This window comes from Cervus elaphus, chromosome 31, assembly GCF_910594005.1.
Source record: "Cervus elaphus chromosome 31, mCerEla1.1, whole genome shotgun sequence".
Lineage (NCBI taxonomy): Eukaryota > Metazoa > Chordata > Mammalia > Artiodactyla > Cervidae > Cervus > Cervus elaphus.
The window spans coordinates 10,009,274-10,027,859 of NC_057845.1; positions in this window are offsets into that span (position 1 = coordinate 10,009,274).

The following is an 18,586-nucleotide window of genomic DNA, read 5'->3' on the forward strand; positions in this document are numbered from 1 at the left end:
ATGAAAACTACTTTTTCTATTTGGGGAAAAAAACTATAAAACTGCAATTATATTTCAATTTTTACATCTCCAGTATTAAGTTAAATCTATATCAACTTGTTCCTGGGTCACTATAGGAGCTCCTTCCCAAATTTTCTTGAATCCAGGTTACCCCAGCAACACAAACCAGTGTTGACAATTTTTCCAAATTAATTATCACACATCAATTGCATAATCTAGTCAACATGTGCTAAATGTCCACTATTCACAGAATTCTGTATTTTATATTATATGATACACACACACACACCAAAAAAAAAAAAAAAGGATCAAGAGACCCAACCTTCAAGTAAAGTACTGTTTACTACTGGGGTAGTACAAGTTCAATTAGATAGCTGGAAAACAAAGAGAAAGTGAAAGTGTCAGTTGCTCAGCCATGCCTGACTCTTTGTGACCCCATGGACTATACAGCCTGCCAGATTTCTCCATCCATGGAATTCTCCAGGCAAGAATACTGGAGTGGTTGCCATTTACTCCTCCAGGGGATCTTCCCAACCCTGGGATAGAACTGTGGTCTACATCGCAGGCAGATTCTTTACCATCTGAGACACCAGGGAAGCCCAGGAAACAAAATGGAATACAAAAATTTACATAATAGATAAATATTAGTAGATTTCTAAGAAAGTTATAACATCAAGGAAGAAGAGGAAATGCCAATATCTATAGATTAAAAAAAATACATTAATATGTTGCATTTAAGTGTCAGGATTCTTAGAATAAATACTCAGCCTGTGAGGTGCAAGTAAAGCAAATTAGGAATTGTGTGCAACATTTAAAAAATCATTTAATAAACTTTATCTGAGGTAAAAATGGGGTAGAAATAGAGGATCAAAGATTGAAACTGATGGTTGAGGCTAGACCATTGACTTATTGAATGTAAATAAATATGTATATATATAGATAAATATATAGATCAGTTCAGTTCAGTTCAGTTCAGTTGCTCAGTCGTATCCAACTCTTTGCGACCCCATGGACTGCAGCATGCAAGGCCTCCCTGTCCATCACCAACTCCCGGATGAATATTCAGGACTGATTTCCTTTAGGATGTACTGGTTGGATCTCCTTGCAGCTCAAGGGACTCTCAAGATTTCTCTATAAATATATAGATATTTAGATACAAACAAAAGGGATGTACAAGTATTAGGTACATGAAACAATAGACAAATGGATGGATAGATGAGTGGATTGAATAATAGATACATAAACATAGAAAGAGCATTATGCACAAAGATGAAGAAACTTAAAAGGCTCCAGGGAGATAGTCAAGGAAATTACCTTGAATAAGTTTTAAAATTTTAAGTATTTTAGCATGAAGTGTCACCTGCTGATGTTTGAGTAAAAAAAAAAATCTGAGGATTTTCCCAGACATTAAACTCAGTGCAGAATTTCCAGGGACTACATTTTTTAAGTAATAGGAACAAGGTACAGGTGAATCTAAAGATATTTTTATTTGTCAGACAGTTCTTGAGAAGTTGAGAGAGTTCTCTACAGGGAATCTGTAGTTGCAGAATAGAAGGCATTTCACTGAGGACAATGACAAAAGTTGATTAATTCATTTTCTGCCCCCACCCCTTTTTTTTAGGATAAATTACATGGTGTAAGGTATGGTTATGTCTTACATGGTTATGTCTCACATTTTAAAAATCTCTCACAGTACACAAAGTATTATTTCTTTCTTTAGGTATTTGAGTGCAGTGATTGTATGACTTCCTGAGTCTATTTAAAAATAAGAGGACCCATTACTGCTTTAGTAATAATTTCTGGATAAAAGGAAAGAATAAGCATTTTTCATTTGTTTTATCCATTCAAACCCTGACAAAAGTCTGTATGGAGATATCTAGAGTGAATGCTAACCTTCAAATATAAATAAGATATTTTGCGTTTTCTAAATCTTATGCAGACAAGTAAAAAGAATTGTTTATTCAGTCACCCCTTTTATTCATTTGTTTATATAAAAATCTAGTCTCATTTGGATATTTTCAGCCATGGTATGTATGGCCAAAATCATATTAGTGAACAAAAATTCTAAATTCAGTAATGCTAAATCACATTCTTAAAGACAAGACAACAGGCCTCAAATGGAGTTACTTATGCTAAGTCCCACATCACAAATCCAAGACTTAATTAGCAATCCTGGAAATGGAATGTTAGACCAGTCAAAGAGGAATCTCCTGGTCTGCACCAGTTAGGTCATCTGATGGCAGACCCCTGCCATCCCATAAAGGAAAGTGACCTTGCAATAACCAACCTGAGTTTTTTAGCTTATATAACTTCCTTATTCACGCGTCTTTCTAGCTATAAAAGTTTTTCATATTGTACAACTCCTTGGTGTTCCTTTCTATCTGTTAGATTGGATTCTACTTGATTCAAATAAATGTGTGCTCAAATAAACTTAAGAAAATTTAATATCCTCAGTTTCCTGGGATTCCCTAGTAGCTCAGCTGGTGAAGAATCCAACTGCAATGCAGGAGACTCCGGTTTGATTCCTGGGTCAGGAATATCTACTGGAGAAGGGCTAGGCTACCCACTCCAGTATTCTCGGGCTTCTCTAGTGGCTTAGCTGGTAAAGAGTCTCCCTGCAATGTGAGAGACCTGGGTTTGATCCCTGGATCAGGAAGATCTCTTATTACCATCAAGCTGAAAGTTAGACTCAAACTTCCTAAGTGAGATGGATTATGAACAATATTTACTGTGATAGATGTCTAACTAGTGAACATCTAATATATTTTTTACCCAATGTGATCCTATATTGGCCTCAAAAGAAATAATATACTCTTTTCCAGCCTCTTAACAGCAGCCAACCTGTAAGGAAAGGAAAAATTGCCACAAGAATAATTCAAGTAAAGCAGTTAATTAATCATACTTATTAAGCCTGTGTATTATACTTGCAATAATTTAGACCAATGCTTAAGCTCAGGTGGCAAGGTAGACTTTTGGTCTTCATTTAACACTTATGTTTCATCTAACTGGTATTGCTAGAAAATACTTTTACTATATTTGGCTACTTTATAATCTGAAATATATAAGTTCTGTTTGACCTTCTAAATATGAAGAATTTTCTTCTTCTCTGTCTATATCAAGTTTATAGAAACAAAATCAGCAGTACAACTCCTTCCAAATATCATGCTAATATTGCTTATGTAGAAAAATTCCTTGAAATGATTTATTCTTGACATTAATGTTAAGGATTGAATAGATCTAGCAAATGATTAATGTGCTAACCTTCTGACCATTTTAGGGCAATGTTTGCACATGGCTAAACAAATAGGTTTTTGCAGAGCATAATAAGATATGCATCTACTCTCTACTTTCTTGATTGATTTGGCTTGCTGTACAATTATTAAGCTGAAGTCCCTCTTAAAGGGTAGAAAGGACTTCTGGCAGGGAGCCACTTTGGCAGGCTCCCCTGTGCTGTGGTCTGTTTGGTTCATCCACAGAGACATGGATTAAGATAGAATTATAGGAAATCCTATTGAGGTAAAGGCCTACTGGATAAGAGCGGGGAAAATTAATTTAAGCCTCTCTACTCCTTCAACATAACCTTTTAAAATACCAGTTACAGTGTGTTCATTTCACTTGTGATTCTGATATAAGATACTAATGGAAATGACATTTGAAAACGGATTGACTTCTGCATATAAACTGTCACTGGTAGGTCCTAACAGTACCTTTCCATGTGGACCTTAAATATGGTAATATTTTCCAGGTTGTGAGCACAGACGAGATGCTCTTGAATTCTAAACCTGTGCAGATATGCATGTATAATCTTTATCGAGAGTAAAGAGTTCTGAAATGTTGATTTAGAGATTAAAATATTAACCCAGCACTGTTACAGATATCATAATTTTGTAGCTGCTTCTTTAATGGGGATGGAGCCTTCAAAAGACATCATTGTTTTTCCTGTTCCTTTAAAATGCCCACTCTAATGATACCAACTGCTGCTTTCAAGAGAGAAAAGAGCAATTTAGCTAAGAGACAGCCTTGAACTAGTTAATTGAATTCCTTCAGCTTATGCCCTTTCATCCAAGTCAGAAATAGATTAGGGGCCCTCTGACCTAACAGTAATAACAATACATATAGCATCCTTGCTCCTCACAGAGTCCTTTAATAGGGTTGATTCTGTAGATAAGTTTCCAGGATCTGAGAGAATTTAAATGACTTTTCTAAACTCACAGGATCCGTCAGTAATGGGGCTAGAAGATGAGTTAAAAATCAACTTGAGATCAACTCTAGTATTCTAGTAGCGTCAGCTATAGGTGTAGCTCATATTGTTCTTGGGGATTAAAGAAAGAAGAAAAAGAGGAGACAGGAAAGAAGAGAAAAGAAATAAACAGCTCTTGGAGTTTTGGCAGAACAATCCCTGATGCCCTGACATAAAGGCGAGGTCTCAGATTCCGAGGACGCAGATGTGTGGCCTGCAATAAAGTGGTCACTGGCCAGACAGCCAGATACCCATCCAGAGAAGGCTGTGTTCTGGGGCTAGGGGAATAAAGTGGGGGAGGGGCTCGAAATGACTGGTGTGCCCAATAAAACAGAAAAAGCCAGAATGTTGCTTGGTCAGCTCGCTTACTATTTTAACCAAACTTTTGGACGCCATAGCTAATGAAAGTATCCAAAAAGTGTCTGAATAGCTGCTGCATGAAACAGGCTGGAAAACGAGAGTGGAAAGACAAACAGAATAAAAGATACCATGGGTCTGTGTGTCCTTCATACTGCAGTGAGACTGTCTCAGCAAACTGGAAACTTCCAGGGAAGACGGCAACATCTTAGGAGCAATTGCCCTTGGTCCTTTTTCCAAGTGTTTCTATCCTTTGATCATCTTAACAATTTTAGCCTCTAGTGAGGAAATGGGCAACAGAAATATGGAAGCAGGGAAAAAAAAATCAGAATTCATATTTTTAAAGACTAACAATGTCCTCTTTTCTTTAGAAATAGCCTGTGTTTAATTAACTCAAAATGACTTCAGACTTGGGAGGAAGCTGTCTTGTTTCCACATAACACTCATTCTTAATTGATTTATATTTCTTTGTCTTTTCTTCATTGATGTGTATGGCTGGGAGTGGTTAGGGCAGGAAGGGGAAAAAGAAGACTGCAATTTGCAAGTGTAAGCCTCTGTTCCATTTATTCTTTTTAATATGAACAAAGCAGGCACATCAAAATTTGCAATCAAAACTTGTTATGTGACATAAATAATATACAATATTCAACAAGTCATTAGGATAAAATATCTTTAGTTGACATAGTGTTTAAATATAGTGTGTGGGTGATGTGTTTGTGTGTGGTATGTGATGTTTGTGTGTGGTGTGTGATGTGGTGTGTGTGTGTGTGTGAATTGCAGTATTTATCTATCTAATGATTATTAAAATTGACTGTATCCACTATCCACATGCTCAGGAAAACTGAAGCACTGCTGATAGCGCTGATAAGTATATATATAGATAGATAGATAGATAGATAGATAGATAGATAGATAGATAGATAGATACATTCTATATAGATGTACTAGAATATGCTAAAATTTTCAAGAGTGTTTAAATACCGCTTCTCGAGAATAATTATCTGCCTAACAGAAAGTGGGAAAAACGACATGGATGCTTGTTATACTCTAATCCAAGTCTATTTAAGACTGTGTCAGAAGATGCTTTGAAGACCACAGTGAGAGGGAACTCACTCTGGGTGAACTTTGGGCAACTCACCGTGGGTCCCTATAGTGACCTGTGGGTGCTTTGGAAACTGACCCTATGGATCCCTTAGGGACTAGTGCCTGCTTTTTCAGGTAACATTTGAACAGAACTTTCAGTTCAGGCAGGCCATGGCTTACAGAATGTGTGGAGGTGGTCGGGGTGAGCTTTGGCTAATGAACCAGCTCAAAGAGGATGGCAGGCAGGACCAAACAAATCCAGGTAAGGGTCTACGCTGGGTCATACCGACAGAGTAGAAGACGAGTGGGAAGAGCTGGCTGCGGAGGGCATTGCTTGCTTCAGAGAGTTACAGGATGTTAGTACTCAATGGGGAAGTTGTCAAAGAACCTTCAAAGGCACCCCCAGAGGATAAAAGACCAATATTTGAAGTTGACACCCCGGAGAGCAGTGACAGTGGATTACAAATGCACCTGTGATGTAGGACGTGCCCCTTCCCTCCCAGCCAGCCTCTCCAATAGCTTAATGAGTTGGCAGGAACAGAAGAGGAAAGAGAAAAAACAGTAATAAATACACACACATACATGCATGCACATATGTACATGTGTGCACAAATCCACACACATATTCCAGTCCTCTTGGTTACTCAAGATTTCAAGCTGAGGTCAAGAGGTCTGGGTTGGATCCCTGTGTGTGTCCTTGTGTGTTTGTAGAATCTTTGAAATGGATGTGAGGTTAAAGTGAAGGTTTTCTGTTTGACTTTGTTTAATTTGAGAAAAATCAGAAAACATTTCCAGCATGTTAATTTACACTGTGACACACAGATACCACATGTTTATATCAATACATAAGTCATCTAGTTACCTGTTTGCTTGTCCTCTAAATATACATCAGAAGAAGCATGTTTGCTTCATAACACACACACACACAACAAGGTTTCATATATAAACATTCTGGGAGAGGGTAATTTCTTGATATTTATGGTTAGTATATACCTGTAAATAGCTAGTTTTAAAATTTAGTGAGAACTTGCCAATTATCTCACTCTTCTTGAACTGGACAGAAGCTATTCTTGTCAGGTTTCCTGTATAATCTTCAATTTTTTTTTTTTTCAAGTAAAATGAGAAAGTTGACTTGTAAATAAGCTTTTGCTGCTTGGGATTTGCGCTTTCATGATAAATATTGGGTGCAAACAATTCTCTCATTTATACCATGTCTAATTTTATTTGAAATATTTCCCACCATAGTAACAGAATTTTTTTTATTACTCAAACATAATTTTTTCAGGTTTATCTTTTGACTGTAAAGACTATTAGATTTTTTTAAAAGGTATGAAGATAATTCTTTAGTCCTTTTTCACTAAACTGAACAACCAACTGAGATGTGAATTTTACAGCTAGTTGGATAAAGACCATTACTAGTTGAGAAAGATTAAAGAAGATGAAAGTCTTCAAAATACACATGTGTAATCTCCTCATCTTGATGCCACTATTTATACGTAGGTGATCCATCCATGAATTATGAAGCATGAATAATTCCAGAAATGAGGAAAAAAAATGCATGTCATGACCATCACCTGAGGTCATGACTTAGATTTTTTTTGTCATTAACCAGCAGGCTTCCCTGGTGGATCAGATGGTAAAGAATCAGCCTGCAATGTGGGATACCTGGGTTTGATCCCTGGGTGGGGAAGATCCCCTGAATGAGGGCATGGCAACCCACTCTAGTATTCTTGCCTGGAGAATCTCCATGGACAGAGGAGCTTGATGGGCTATGGTCCATGGGGTTGCAAAAAGTCAGAAATGACTCAGCGACTAAACACAGTAGCATAATGTGTTATTATGTTCAAGACTTTTATTTATTGATTGATTATCCCTTCCTAGGGGAAAAACATTAAATAACGATTTGATTTTTACCTATACTTGGTTAATATTCCTCAGTATAAAAAGGATTTGGTTAAATTCAAAATGTATCATTTGAAATTTCATGGTTTTACTTGCTGTTCTTTATTTAACTCAATAGGTTAGGTTTATCATATTTTAACAAAGATTTTTTACAAGTTAAATGTATGCTTGTCATATTGAGGAACATATGTCTTTAAGTCCTTGTGATAGAGAAGATTCTTATTATGTCCCCTTGTTCCTTTATTTTCAGTCTATGTGATTTGGATTCTCATTTCTACTGACAGTGTGTGGACAGTACCTCTAGAATTTCATTTTAGTTACCATGTCTCCCATCTAAGCAGCAGGACAGCTTGAAGTGTTTCACTTTAAGCAGGCACAAGTGATATCACAGAGGCACTGGCTGTGGTTTGCCAGAATGGCCAGTGGCAGGTGATGAGACATTTTGGGACTGACGGGTGATGAGAGATTGTTGCTGTCGCAAAGCGAGATGTCAAGAAGGCTTCACAGCTGTTTGCCAGATGACAGACTGGTTGGGAATATTTGGTGTGAAATAGTCATTCTCATTCACACTCAAACATTTCAGCAATGACTTCAGCATTTCCTCTAGAGATAAAAAAAAAAGAACATGCAAGAGCAGACATCTGGTCTACCTTACAGAGACCATTAGAGGTTTCCTTATTTTCCAGTTACCACCCTTATGGCAGAAAGGGAAGAAGAACTAAAGGGTCTCTTGATGAAAGTGAAAGAGGAGAGTGAAAAAGTTGGCTTAAAGCTCAACATTCAGAAAACTAAGATCATGGCATCTGGTCCCATCACTTCATGGCAAATAGATGGGGAAACAGTGGAAACAGTGGCTGACTTTCTTTTTCTGGGCTCCAAAACCACTGCAGATGGTGATTGTAGCTATGAAATGAAATGACACTTACTCCTTGGAAGGGAAGTTATGACCAACCTAGACAGCATATTAAAAAAGAGACATCACTTTGTCAACAAAGGTCCATCTAGTCAAGGCTATAGTTTTTCCAGTGGTCATGTATGGATGTGAGAGTTGGACTATAATGAAAGCTGAGTGCCAAAGAATTGATGCTTTTGAACTGTGGTGTTGGAGAAGACTCTTGAGGGTCCCTTGGACTGCAAAGAGATCCAACCAGTCCATCCTAAAGGAGATCAGTCCTGGGTGTTCATTGGAAGGACTGATGCTGAAGCTGAAACTCCAATACTTTGGCCATCTATGTGAAAAGCTGACTCATTGGAAAAGACCCTGATGCTGGGAAAGATTGAAGGCAGGAGAAGAAGGGGATGACAGAGGATGAGATAGTTGGATGGCATCACCGACTCAATGGACATGGGTTTGGGTGGACTCTGGGAGTTGGTGATAAAAAGGGAGGCCTTTTGTGCTGTGGTTCATGGGGCCACAAGGAGTCCTACATGACTGAGTGACTGAACTGAAGTGAACTGAGATACATATATTTCCTTTTAATGGTTGTTTTACATGACTTGGGGGTTTTTATGTCATTACAAGTAATGCCTGGCCTAAAAACCCTTAGTTCGACTGCTTTGAGATTGATTTTGGCATTCTAATTTGTTGGCTTCTGAAAACAAAACTGCTTTTTTTTTTTTTTTTTAAGGAATGTCTAAATATCTCTTGGAATAAACTCTATCCAGATTTTTCACCTGCCCTTTTCTTTTTTTATCTTTAGGGTAATGCTGACATCATTGCTTAAGAGTTTGGGTATGAATGCACAAAAACAAACTCTTAAACACACGCATGTTAGCAGCTCACCCTAGAAACAAGCTGTTCAATTGACAGTGGCCCTTTCTTTCATGAAAAACTGGAGATAATTCAGAGAAAGCAATTAGGAGTGTATTTCAAGAGTCCACAGAAAGGCTTCTGGTGTAACTGAAAGTGTCTCAGTAAACAGAAATAAAAGACTCACATAGTGCAAGATAAAGTACTGAAAGGCCAAGGAATTATGAAGTTGAGACAAGATTAGCACATTTAGGCAGAAGCCTATCAGAAAATTAAAATCACATCTCTGATGAAAGAATGACTTCTAACTGAAACAAAAGAAGCTCTATTAAATATTTTTCATCTTTTAGTTGCTATCTAGTTGTGATAGTATTCAAAATTCTAAATGTAAATTATTCTTAGACTTTGGTTTACTTGACATATACATGCAACATCACTGCTATTTCACAGGAAGGCAGAATGAGCTGCTCACATATTTACATGAATTCTCACTTATAAACATATATATCAGCAGGTCCCTAATAGGAACAAGTCAGCCTTCTATGAGTACTATAGATAACAATTAATTAATTAACTTGGATACATAATAAAATTAATATTTGGTAGCATTAGTTATATACAATATTTTGGTCAACAAACCTAAAATGCAAAGAATTCATTGAAGTATTATAGGATTTTTCTACCCAAGGCTAACACTGAAGACCTGTGTTTCATTTGTTGATACAAAAGCTATATCTGGGTTGAAAAATGGCAAAATCTCTTGACGTAAAGCCCATGTACGTCACTAGTTACACACTGCTTCTTTCTAATGTTCAAGAGAAGCCAAATCATAATGTTTACATAAACCTGTTCATTTACTTCAAGACACCCACAAAAAGAAATGTGACAAAATTTAAACAGCCATACTACTATTTAGATTTTTTTCCATGAAAATCAAGCTATTTTCCTAAAATTATTCCCTAAAGAAAGCTGGGCTTTACCTTATCATGTTAACTTGGGAATTTTCCATGAAAGATTGTAAAGTACATGTAGGATTTAAAAGGCATATTATAGTACATTACTATTCAAAAATGCCTTTAAACTGCTTTAAAATTCCAGTGCTGTACCTCCATGCAACACTCTTTTTTTTTTTTTTATTATTATTATTTTTTTTCCAGTGGATTTTGTCATACATTGATATGAATCAGCCATGGATTTACATGTATTCCCAATCCCGATCCCCCCTCCCACCTCCCTCTCCACCCGATTCCTCTGGGTCTTCCCAGTGCACCAGGCCGGAGCACTTGTCTCATGCATCCCACCTGGGCTGGTGATCTGTTTCACCATAGATAGTATACATGCTGTTCTTTTGAAATATCCCACCCTCACATTCTCCCACAAAGTTCAAAAGTCTGTTCTGTATTTCTGTGTCTCTTTTTCTGTTTTGCATATAGGGTTATCATTATCACCTTTCTAAATTCCATATATATATGTTAGTATGCTGTAATGTTCTTTATCTTTCTGGCTTACTTCACTCTGTATAATGGGCTCCAGCTTCATCCATCTCATTAGGACTGGTTCAAATGAATTCTTTTTAATGGCTGAGTAATATTCCATGGTGTATATGTACCACAGCTTCCTTATCCATTCATCTGCTGATGGGCATCTAGGTTGCTTCCATGTCCTGGCTATTATAAACAGTGCTGCGATGAACATTGGGGTGCACGTGTCTCTTTCAGATCTGGTTTCCTCAGTGTGTATGCCCAGAAGTGGGATTGCTGGGTCATATGGCAGTTCTATTTCCAGTTTTTTAAGAAATCTCCACACTGTTCTCCATAGCGGCTGTACTAGTTTGCATTCCCACCAACAGTGTAAGAGGGTTCCCTTTTCTCCACACCCTCTCCAGCATTTATTGCTTGTAGACTTTTGGATAGCAGCCATCCTGACTGGCGTGTCATGGTACCTCATTGTAGTTTTGATTTGCATTTCTCTAATAATGAGTGATGTTGAGCATCTTTTCATGTGTTTGTTAGCCATCTGTATGTCTTCTTTGGAGAAATGTCTGTTTAGTTCTTTGGCCCATTTTTTGATTGGGTCATTTATTTTTCTGGAATTGAGCTGCAGGAGTTGCTTGTATATTTTTGAGATTAATCCTTTGTCTGTTTCTTCATTTGCTATTATTTTCTCCCAATCTGAGGGCTGTCTTTTCACCTTGCTTATAGTTTCCTTTGTAGTGCAAAAGCTTTTAAGTTTCATTAGGTCCCATTTGTTTAGTTTTGCTTTTATTTCCAATATTCTGGGAGGTGGGTCATAGAGGATCTTGCTGTGATTTATGTCGGAGAGTGTTTTGCCTATGTTCTCCTCTAGGAGTTTTATAGTTTCTGGTCTTACATTTAGATCTTTAATCCATTTTGAGTTTATTTTTGTGTATGGTGTTAGAAAGTGTTCTAGTTTCATTCTTTTACAAGTGGTTGACCAGTTTTCCCAGCACCACTTGTTAAAGAGGTTGTCTTTTTTCCATTGTATATCCTTGCCTCCTTTGTCAAAGATAAGGTGTCCATAGGTTCACGGATTTATCTCTGGGCTTTCTATTCTGTTCCATTGATCTATATTTCTGTCTTTGTGCCAGTACCATACTGTCTTGATGACTGTGGCTTTGTAGTAGAGTCTGAAGTCAGGCAGGTTGATTCCTCCAGTTCCATTCTTCTTTCTCAGGATTATTTTGGCTATTCGAGGTTTTTTGTATTTCCATACAAATTGTGAAATTCTTTGGTCTAGTTCTGTGAAAAATACCGTTGGTAGCTTGATAGGGATTGCATTGAATCTATAGACTGCTTTGGGTAGAATAGCCATTTTGACAATATTGATTCTTCCAATCCATGAACACGGTATGTTTCTCCATCTGTTTGTGTCCTCTTTGATTTCTTTCATCAGTGTTTTATAGTTTTCTATGTATAGGTCCTTTGTTTCTTTAGGTAGATATACTCCTAAGTATTTTATTCTTTTTGTTGCAATGGTGAATGGTATTGTTTCCTTAATTTCTCTTTCTGTTTTTTCATTGTTAGTATATAGGAATAACAAAAAAAGAAAACTACAGGCCAATATCACTGATGAACATAGATGCAAAAATCCTTAACAAAATTCTAGCAAACAGAATCCAACAACATATTAAAAAAATCATACACCATGACCAAGTGGGCTTTATCCCAGGAATGCAAGGATTCTTTAATATCTGCAAATCAATCAATGTAATACACCACATTAACAAATTGAAAGATAAAAACCATATGATTATCTCAATAGATGCAGAGAAAGCCTTTGACAAAATTCAACACTCATTTATGATTAAAACTCTCCAAAAAGCAGGAATAGAAGGAACATACCTCAACATAATAAAAGCTATATATGACAAACCCACAGCAAGCATCACCCTCAATGGTGAAAAATTGAAGGCATTTCCCCTGAAATCAGGAACAAGACAAGGGTGCCCACTCTCACCACTACTATTCAACATAGTGTTGGAAGTTTTGGCCACAGCAATCAGAGCAGAAAAAGAAGTAAAAGGAATCCAGATAGGAAAAGAAGAAGTAAAACTCTCACTGTTTGCAGATGACATGATCCTCTATATAGAAAACCCTAAAGACTCTACCAGAAAATTACTAGAGCTAATCAATGAATATAGTAAAGTTGCAGGATATAAAATTAACACACAGAAATCCCTTGCATTCCTATATACTAACATGCAACACTCTTAATTGCCTTACATCTCCTTTATAATTCTGATGAGAAAAGGGAAATGTGTAACAGGAAGTCTAAATATTCGTTCCTTCATGTTATAATTCATAAATTTAAAACCACAGTGATATTAGCATTAATTGTTGTTTGCTTTCATTGGGGAATATATGAACTAAAAGTGCTCTTATCATATGCTTTATCCTCAGCATAGCAGTTGATTACTAAGGAGAATATAAGAGAAGTTCTAATTTGAGAAAATTTCTGATTTGCTAAATGACCCAACTGTAAGATAAGTGGTTCCAGGACTTGAATTCAAATACAACATAGTATCTAATATCCAGGGCAAACTATGTCACCTGTAGTTTAACAGAAGCTGAGTCTACAACACACTCATGGTCTTTGGCCTAATTTGATTATTATGAAATATTCACAATTAAATGTTATTATACATTTTTGTCAAATAATAATTACTGAAGTGTAACCAAGTATTGGTGGAATTTGAGTTCACAAATTATTTAAGGTCACAAGAAAACTGTAAAAGTCTGAACTGCAATCCATTCTTATCTTTTTTTCCTCTTCACTAAATTTAAGAAAGCATGTGAGTGTGTATATTTGCATTTTAAGTTGTTGAGAATAAAGGAAATTGGAATATACAGGTTATCACATGGCCACAAGGAAGAGATTATATTGGATGTAATTTAAACAAGTCATTTTACTAGGTGAAAGAGAAGGAGGAGGAGGGAAAAATAGAAACAGTAAGAGACAGAAGGAAATGCTAAAGAAAAGGAATTTGTGAGTCAGTCTGGAATCCTTAAGTGCTTTTTTGGGAAGAGGTAGCAGCCTTGCTGAAGTGAACCAAAGGGATTGTCATTGCCTTATATGTAGCAATGGAATGAGTGATAACACTTTCTTGATGTTCATTCATTCATCTGACAAGTTTTATGAGCCTGAGCCCCTGTATGTGATAAGCATTGTTCTGGGTTCCAGGGCTATAGTCATTAACAAAATCAACAAACATTTCTGACCATATGGAATTTATTTTTATGGGGGAGGGGTAGAGGGACACATATTAAAATACTTAAGTTATGTATGTGTGTGTCTGTTAGTTGCTCAGTTGTGTCTGACTCTGTGACCCCATGGACTGTAGCCTGCCAGTTTCCTCTGTCCTTGAAATTCTCCAGACAAGGATACTGGAGTGGGTAGCCTTGGCTACCACTCAAGTATTCTGGCCTGGAAAATTCCGTGGACTATATAGTCCATGGGGTTACAAAGAGTCAAACATGACTGAGTGACTTTCACTTTCACATACTTATATATATATATATATATGTATGTGTGTGTGTGTATATACACATATATACACATATACACATATATATATAATGACATTATGACAGATGGTGACAACTAAAATAGAAAAAAATAAAGCAGTAATAAAGTAGGTTAAGGAATACTAGAAATGAGGAAAGCATAAATAGTTAAGAGAAACCCTCTCTAAAAACATAGCATTTGAGTCAAGTTCCAAAAGAAATGAGAGAAGGAGCCATGTGGATATTCGTGGGGAGGATGTTTGCAGATGAAAGGAAACAGAAAACTTCAAGGCTTGGGTTGGAAATAAACTGGTATGGATAAGGCATGATGCACAAGCCAGTGTGTCTTTAAAGGAGTAAGCAGGGTGGGAGTAGTAGGAAACAGACTGAGCAGAAAGAGAAAAGAAACCCAAGTTAACAAAGCACAATTTTCTCTTATTTCAACCAAAATATAATTATATCAAGAGCAGTCGAGTTACAGAGCACCCTGCCTTTTTTCATTTCTCTCATCTTAACTTCCCTCAGTGGAAATTTGATAATGCCATTTAGTCTTCTAGCTCAGGAATAAGTCATTTAGGGAATAGAATGCCATTGTGAGGCAGCCAATGATGGCTTAGAAGAGAGAAAAGCCGTGATCTGACTTGGATTTTTGAAGACCACTCTTGAGGGCTATGCCAAGTGTAGATGGCATAGGCTGAAAGCAAAAGCCAACTCGGAAGCCATGGCAAAAATTTGAGTGAGAGATGATGGAGATTTGGGCTAAGGTGGTAACAGTGGAGGTGGTGAAAAGGATTGAATCCAGAAACATATTTTTTGAAAGTAGAGGAACTGGAAGGATAAAGTTGTTGATGATTGAGATGGGAAGGGCTACAAGAGGATCATATTATAGTTAAAAATTAGAATTCATTTTGGACATGTGTAGTTTGAAATACCTATTATTAGGCTACCAGTTCCAGTGAAAGGGAGTATGCTGTTGACTGATGTATAATTGACAGAAAATTGCAACTCATTTGTACCCCTCATTTATTTATTCCATAATATTTGTTGACGAGTTACTATGTGACCAACACCATGATTGGCACAGATATGTCTCAAGAGCAATGAAAATGTATTTAGAGAAATTGATAGTAATGACAAAATTAAGAGAACAATCAAAAATATATTCACAGTACCATTGATTGTAGCTTGAGGTTTACTAGGCTTCAATGACATATATTATCCTATCTGATTGATATATAATAAGTGAATAGCATGTAGGAAGTGATCACCTACCACTCCTGTATCTATTTCTCACTTACTGCATTTATACCTATCCTTTCAGTTTACAGGTTTATCTGGCATTAAGAATGAGAATTTATTTGGCCCCTATAACTTCTGGTCACAATGACTCCCTAGAACCTATGAACAAGTTGTGAAAAAACTTTTTCAAAATAAATTCCTACTAAAGATCGAAGAGAATGGAAAGGAACTCGAAATGAATACAGTACTGTTTTCGTATTATAATTTAATCAAAATTTAATTATATTGAGAGATGTACTTACATTCTCTTACTTTTTATTTATCTTTTCCTAATTTTGCCTGCCTGATACTTGATCATTTCACTCCAGTCTGTAGCTCAAGAGTCATTTAAGACTCACTTCTTTGTTTTAGAGAGATTTCAGTTTCTGAAAGATTTGACTGTTAGTCTTTTCTGTAGGTATAAACCAACTCTTAGGAAAATGCTGCATCCATTCAGACCCCCTTTTTTTTTTCATGTACTGAATATTCTCTTTCATTTGTCAAGAGTATATTCAATAGCCACATTTAAATGGACTCATCAACTTTGGTGAAACTTGGTTTCATTGTGGAACCTGTTTTCTAAACTTATGTCTACGCTATGTTTATTTTTTTGGTCAGACATGAAAGCCAATGACATCGGGTTTGGGGATAAACCTGCTCAAGTCTTTGCAACAGTCATGCCAGAAACTTTTGGTTTTAAATGCTTTCCTCTTTCACTTAGAAGTCCTTGAATGTACCATCAAGATTCTCTGAGGAATGCTTCCAATTCTCAGGTCATTTGCAGCTTTGTTTGATTCAAGGTAGTACTCCCACCTACTTCTCCATATTTAACTCTCTGTCTCCCTCTAAGCCACAGTTCCACTAAGCTTGATTTTTTTTTTTTCAGAAAACTAATATTTTAAACATGAAGCATGCTGAGTAAGTTCTTTTAGAAATAATACACATTATTAAGAAACGATGCATACTATTGCTTTTAGGCATGAACTAAGCTCTACTTATATTAATCTAAAATTGTAAAACAATTGTACCTGTTTATACAACTTACATATCTACAGATAAAGTGTTGTGTCAGCAGGTACTTCTGTGTTTTGACAAGTTGCTTCTGATGGTAAAGTCACTAAGTGAAATGGAAAGTATTTGGTAATAATCATAAAAAATGATTTACTTTACTGCCTCTGACAAGGATCTCTTGACTGAGGTACACTTTTGGACACTGTTCGAAAAAACTAAGCAATGATTCATTGAGGGCTCTGCAAACACCCTGTTAACACTAAAAATCTTATTAATTTGTTAACAGCTATATATAATTCTTATACTTTCCTTGAAAGGAAGCCACTATACCACTATGTAAACATGTAGTCTAGTTAGAAAAAAATAATTTAGGGAAATTTTTTTTTAAAAAAAACATGTGAATTCATTATAAAGCTGGAAAAGTTTTGCATGCTTTATGGAGAAGAACAGAACTTGGTAGCTTACATAATCACACAAAAGTACATTTTAAGATGTTTCAACTTAAGATAAAAACTAGCTATAAAAATATTATTAATATAAAGTAAACATTATCTTAATATTAAATTTGTATTAATATTGTATTTCTTTTGTTTTAATACATATGTTAACATAAAGGCATGAAAATAATAATTCACTCACATATTTACCCATTAAGCAGACGTTTTCTTGTCCACTCCTGTTGCTGCTGCTGCTGCTAAATCGCTTCAGCCGTGTCAGATTCTGAGTGACCCCATAGATGGCAGCCCACCAGGCTCCCCCATCCCTGGGATTCTCCAGGCAAGAACCCTGGAGTGGGGTGCCATTCCCTTCTCCAATGCAGGAAAGTGAAAAGTGAAAGTGAAGTCATTCAGTCGTGTCCGACTCTTAGCAACCCCATGGACTGCAGCCTACGAGGTTCCTTCGTCCATGGGAGTTTCCAGGCAAGAATCCTGGAGTGGGGTGCCATTGCCTTCACCCCACTCCTGTTGAGGAGTTTCTGGGACCCCTAAAGAGGGTGAAAAACTACTGTACTAGGAATTAGATGTTTAGGATGCACCAAAATTTAAAGAGTAACACTGGGGATATTTGTAGAGTTTCTGTAGTTTCTATGGAGTTAAATAGAAAAATTACAGAGTCAAGTTTTTATTGCAATATTTGTTTCTACAAAGAGAAAGAGAGAAGTTGGAAGGTGAAACAGTATGAGGAAAAGCAAAGAGATTCTATAGAGTGGCCTCAATAGAGACGAGAAACTCATGAAAGAAACCTTTGCAAAAATCTGGAAAAGAGAGTGCAGACATTAAATTTGAGGAGCTATTGGCATTTCTCAGAATTAGGACCCCAGCTAGGTTTAGGATAATGGTGAGAATGTAAGACTGGAAAAGAAATCCCAGATGAGTTTTTTAAGTACTACGTAGAAGATTTTAAAGAATCTAGGTTATTATTATTATTTTTTTAAGCACACACTGTGTGTGTGTGTGTGTGTATGTGTGTATAGGGGGTAACAGGCAATGATGTATGAAGAAGAAATTGGGAAGGAGGCAGGTTATTGATAGGATTTATATTTCAGGGAATTCCCTGGTGATCCAGAGTTTAATACTCTGCACTTCAACTTCGGTGGGTGTGGGTTTCATTCCTTGTCTGGGAACTAAGATCCCACATGCCTTGGAGGTACACCAAAGGGGTAAAAAAGATAGGTTTTATTTCAGAAAGATTCTTGGATATAGTGTAGAGAATGGCATGGGTAAGAATAGGATAAAACAAAGTGATTTGGAAGTAATTTAATTCAGAACTGATATAGAGATGGAAAGAAAATATTTGTGGAATGGAGGAATTCATCCTAAAAGAAATAACCAAGTAAAGAATTACCAGTTACATCTATAAATGGATTAAAAAAAAAAAGACAAAATTTAAGACTACTTTTCCTGACTGCAAGATTTATTTGAAAAAGTCAAGGAGAAGCAG